This window comes from Pipistrellus kuhlii, unplaced genomic scaffold (assembly GCF_014108245.1).
Source record: "Pipistrellus kuhlii isolate mPipKuh1 unplaced genomic scaffold, mPipKuh1.p scaffold_m20_p_21, whole genome shotgun sequence".
Taxonomy (NCBI): domain Eukaryota; kingdom Metazoa; phylum Chordata; class Mammalia; order Chiroptera; family Vespertilionidae; genus Pipistrellus; species Pipistrellus kuhlii.
The window spans coordinates 14000286-14006285 of NW_023425520.1; positions in this window are offsets into that span (position 1 = coordinate 14000286).

Here is a 6000-nt window from a genome sequence, read left to right on the forward strand (position 1 = left end):
TAATTGCCCAGTGTCACCCGGATGAATTCAATTAAGAACCATCGGTTCTCCAGGTCTTTGTAATTGGCCATCTATGGCCTCCTGGCAGAGAATTCTCCAAATATAAAGGGTTCTAATATAGCCTGGCCAGCGTTGCTCCATGGTTGAGCATCGACCTATGAACCCGAAGGTCATAGTTCAATTCCCAATCAGGGCACATGCCCAGGTTGTGGGCTCGATCCCCAGTGTGTGTATTTGTGTGTGGGGGGAGGGGGGCAGAGGCGCATCCAGGAGACAGCCCATCAATGATTCTCTCATCATTGATGTTTCTATCTCTCTCTCCCTCTGAAATAATTTTAAAATATGAAAAACAAAGAAGGTTTCTGAATAGCACTGGTATAAAGTGTTGGCATGGCCAATAGGATAAACCCTCCTATTCTAACTACAGCAGCAGGCACCAGCATTCACAGGACTCAGTGCTCAGAGGACTTCCCCTTTCTTTTTCATGCCTCACATGGAATAGGATTTCTGATTTATTAGCACATCTGCGAGAAAAGTACCTAAGCTAACCCTAAATAATTAAAGTGAAAAATTCAATCCCCCAAAGACAAATAGGTTGCCGCAGCTCCCTGGTCAGCGTGGAGCTGCTGTTCTGGGAGGTTCTGCCCCGGCCATGCCCTGCCTGAGCTGAGGAGGCCAGGCCCCAGGGATGAACACAAGCAGCGGGGACCCTCTCCCTCCACCAGCGAGAGCCTGCATTCCAGGGCCACACTGGATATGATTTTTTTTTTTCAGGCATCGTAACATAGTTCTCCACAAAAAAACCAGGCTGCTGCCACAAAATCAATTTCATCTTATTAAAGCTGAGAAGCATGGGTGCCCCAAAGGCAGAGTTTTTATAAGAAAACAGTCACTGCTCTCCCTGCAGGAAAAGGCAAGTATTAAAAATGGTGCATTTTGACCAGTTTGGGGGATTGGCCTGGGCCCAGGAAACAGACACAACAGGGTTTATTACAGAAGCTGAGCTGCCATAAATAAAAGAACACTCTATTGTTGGCTGTTTGGCCACGTTCCATCAGCTCGATATGAAAGATATATTTATATGCACATGCACACACCTGTGTACATATGTGTGTATAGAGATACACTTATTCTCATATATAGATATCCTATCCAATAAAAGAGTAGTATGCAAACTAACCAGCACTCCACGATAAAAATGGCGACCCCCATAGCCACAGGATGGCAATGCCCAGTCTCCTCAGCCCCGCTGCTGGAGTGAGGCTGGATCCGCCCCCAGACATGGCAGACAGAGCCCAGGCAGCAGGGTTTGGGGGCTTCCTTAGTGCAAAGGTGGTGGGAACACCCCAGGCGCAGCAGACAGAGCCAGGACAGCAGGGCATGGGAGCTCCTTAGTGTGTCAGTGTTGGCGAAGCCCACAGGCCCACAGAGAGCAGAAAACCATGGGGAGTGGACCTAAGCCATCAGTAAGACATCACTGAGAGCTCCTGGATTGTAGAGGGTGCAGGTTGAGCTAAGGGACCCCCATGCACGAATTTCGTGCACTAGGCCTCTAATATATATATTAATAAAAGGGTAATATGCTAATAAGGGCAGATGTCTCCCGGCCATCCATCCAGACTTCCATAGGACAAAACCACAGTGGCTATGAGGGCCTAGGGCTGGCGCCATGTGGGAGAGGTGGGTGAGTCAGTGCTACACAGAAAACGCAGGCCGAGTGGGCCGAGCGGGCCTCCACAGCCCCTTTGGCAGAGGTGGTGAGAAGGCAGCATGGCCCAGTCCCAGTGCTGCCCCTTCCACAGAGGCAGCCACAGAGGCAGCAGTGTGGGCCAGGCCTCTAAGGAGGCTGGGTGGAGTGCAACCAGCTGTGCCTCAACCTCCCCCAGCCCCTCCCCAGCCAGTCTGGCCCCAGATTGCCTCCCACCCACCAGTGGGCAGGGAGCAGGGCCAGCACTAAGAAGCGAGGGCTGAAGGCTGGCAGCTGCAGTGGCCGGCAGTGGCAGCAGCAGTGGGGTGATGGGAGCAGTGCCTTCCCCTGATCAGCCCAGTCACCTCCTGCAGAGGAGGACACCCCTTAAGGGCTCCTGGAATGGGAGAGGGGAGAGGCCAGGTTGAGGGACCCCCTCTGCACACTCCCCCATGCATGAATTTCATGCACTGGGCCTCTAGTGTGTGTGTGTGTATGAACATATTATACACACACATATATATACTAGAGACCCAGTGCACGGATTTATATACCAGTGGGGTTCCTCAGCTTGGCCTGCAGGGATTGGGCCGAAACTGCCAGTCCAACATCCCCTGAGGGGTCCCGGATTACAAGAGAGTGCAGGCCAGACCAAGGGACCCCCAACAGGCCTCTAGAATGCATTTAAATGTTTGGTTAAGCTCTTCCCACCTTCTCCCCCCCACGCCCTTCTCCTCCAAGATTTATCAGTCTGTTCCACGTTTCCATGCCTGTGTGTTGAGCATCTGCCCCTGGGTGGTCAGTGCATGTCATAGCTACCAGTCAAATGTAGCCTTTTATATATATATAGACTAGAGGCCTGATGCATGAAATTCATGCATGGGGAGCAGGTCCCTCAGCCAGGCCTGCACTGTCTTCAATCCAGGACCCCAAGGGGGATGTCCAACTGCATGTTTATTCCTGATCCAGCTTAAACCAGCAGTCGGACATCCCTCTTGCAATCCAGTACTGCTGGCTCCTAACTGCTCACTTGCCTGCCTGATGGTCCCTAATCATTCTGCCTGCTTGCCTTATACCCCTAACCACCTCTGCCTGCCTACCTGATCACCCCTAACCACCTCTGCCTGCCTGCCTGATGCCCCTAACTGCTACCCTGCTGACCTGATTGCCCTAACCACTCTCCCCTGCCAGCCTATTCACCCCTAACCACCTCTACCTCTGCCCCCACCACTGGACTTTGTCCAGAAAGATGTTCGGAAGGATGTCCAGTCTAATTAGCATATTACCAATTTATTAGTATAGATGCTCAGGGAAAAGGTTTTGGAAAGAAAAATGGTACTTGAGCTGGATTTCACAAGTAAACAAATACAAATACACATACACAGAATCCATGCTATTTCATCACATCATCAATTTAATCAAACAAGAAGTTGATTCATGTAAATGTATCAAGCTAATTTGAAAAAACTTTTGTTGGGTAAGTTATATTGTTCAGTATAATGCTATTTGGTATACTAGGCTTATTTCTGTTTGATGTTTCACAGCATGAGGAAAACAAGATTCTTTATGAGCCATTAAATTTCAAAATATTGAGAACATGGTGAGAAATGTGCACAATGCACAGTGCAGTTAAAACACTCACCTCTTACTATAACGTGCAATGTCTTCATCTCAGAGCAGGCAGCCCTGCTCAGCACACCTGACTCATCACCCCCCCCCCAACCCTGTCCCCTCTGCAGGTGACTCCCCAGGCCCCCGGGCACCCCAGAGCCCCTGTGTCGGCTCCCCTCCAGCTGAAACTATAAGGAGGACATGCAGACCAAGGGGAAGTGTCTCTCCCAAGAGGCCCTGGGGGCCTCGCACCAGCTTCCCAGACCCTCTCACACCTTCTTTGCCGTGAGACAGAGCTCGTGGGGTCCGCTACAGAAACTGCACCAGTTCCCAGCAACGCAGAGTCTGCTCAGCGCTGCAGCAGAGGTCACCATCACCACGGCCGCTTTTACCCTCCAGACCTCATCGCCCCCTCCATCCTCTCACTCCTCACCCAGTCCTTCTTCCCACATTCACAGGAGCCCCTGTTTCTGTGCTCAGTCACTTTATTCCCAATCCCCACCCCCAGCCACTTCCGATGGCAGAGGAGGCCTGGCATTCTCTCTGCCAGTCACGGTCGGAATCACCCCTATGCCCCAGAGAGAGAAGACCTCAGGGCATCCATAGGCAACCTTCTCGGCAGCATGTTGGTCTTTACAGTGGTTCGATGGTGAGGCTCCCCCTGAGAGGGCCCAAAAGCAGGTATGAGCAGCAGGACTGGGGGCAACTGTGCAGGAGACGGAGCTTTACCCATTCCCACGGGTTCCCCGGGCACCACTGTCCGACCCCAGGGACTCCCGCCAGACCCTGAGAGAGCTGCACGCACCTGTGTGCCCACAGGTCAGCGTCTGCAACCAGGAGTCATTTGGGCAGCATGCCAGAGGACTGCCAAGCAGGGTGGGGGCCCGGGTGAGACTGGAACCTGCCCATCTACCCCACAGCCTGAGGCCACTGTCACCACGGACAGCCCAGAAGGTCCTTAGAAAGTCATTCCCTTGATGCACAGGAGAGCAGGCGGGTTGGGAATGACTGACTTCGAAGCTGGGGATTAGAGGGGAGGGGAATTCTATATAATAAAAGTGCAATATGCTAAGTGTCGACTGAGCATTCCAACTCTCCACCAGTTGCTATGACACACTCTGACCACCAGGGGCCAGATGCTCAGACTGGTAAGTTAGCTTGCTGCTGAGGTCCAGCGAATTGGGACTCTGAGTGAAATGGGCCTGATACACCCTGGAGCCCTCCCGGTCCCTGGCCAGCCAACCCCCATCAGCCCATCGGCCCCCGTAGACCCTGATGTCTAGCCAGGTGCAGGGACACCCACCCCCCCCACCCCCCGCACGAATTCACGCACTGGCCTCTAGTAATAACAATAAACGCAGGAGATGAAGAATGTGGAACCTGTAAGAGTTCACAGCTAATTGAGCACAGAATTGATCGGGAACCAGGAGGCTGAGGCTTGAAAAATCTGTTCTGGTTTAACTCGCTGAGAAAGGGAGGAAAGAAAAATGTTCCAAGAAAGACGTCCTGGGGTCCACAGCACTTAACACCACAACGGAAACCCCACTGGCACTCACGAAGCGACCAGGAAGCCACTCCCGAGCTGCGAGAGTGAGCGCCCCCCGTCAGGGCTCAGCTCTGCCCAGGCCTCGTGGGCACCTGCAGGTGTGCTCAACTGGCTGGACAGATGGGCAGCCAAAGCCCTGGGACCACAGGGCACAGCAGGGGGACGGTCACACTGGGCTCAGTGACCGGGGACTCTCCTTGCCTGTCATGTCCTGTGACGTGGCATCGCTCCCGCAGCCGCTCGACCATCCACCTCCACCCACTTGGATCCAAATCCATGTCAGCAAAGATAAAGGTGAATATGCTTTTCATGTAAACATAAAACATGCTTATTTTGTGAACATGTGAACATAAACATGATACCATGAGTGTAAGAGTGGATGGAAATACACGTCCGTTCCGTCGTATTTATTTGAAAGAACTAGATCCAGTGGAAAGTGAGGGGGGAATACATCAAGGACAGACAAAGCAGGAACAGCGTCCTGGGACAGTAAACTCTAGAATGAATAGATGATTCTAAGGGAGAAAATCTGATTGTGTCATGGGCTGCCACATTGATTACAGTTAACTCAATGTTTAAGAAATTGTTGAGAGAGAAACAGCTATCACTGCAGAAATGTACATGTAAACGCCAGTCACTGTGAGGAACACTTTTCCGATGCAGATTACAGACCTGCCAGAGGCCAGTTATGGGTCATCCTGGGACTGCTTCCCTCCAGACAGCCACGAAGCCGGTTTCACTGAGAGTGCTATGTCCCAGGTGCTGGAGCCTGCGAACCAGGCCTGGCCACCAGGCCATCTGAAGCCACGGCCGTGGCTGGCTCTGTGTCCACGTGCTCAGGAAACAGCAACATGCAGGCTGAGCGGGCACCGCCTCAGTCTCAGCTGGAAATACCATCAGAAATGCAAAGCACCCCAGCAGGAAGCCAGGAGGCAGTCTTTGTGGGAAACGGTCAGTTACTAAAACTCTCACTGATTAGCGTCACGTGACTTCGCACCCATGAACAAGGAGGGATTGGGAGCCCGGAGGGCAGGGGCGGGGAGGGGCTCAGGAAGAATGCCACCTACAGAGAAAGCCATCTGTCCCTAACTCCCGACAGCCTGAGCTCGAAGACAGGTTTCCCAGGTTTGGGAAGACCGGCCACAGAGGTTGGGAA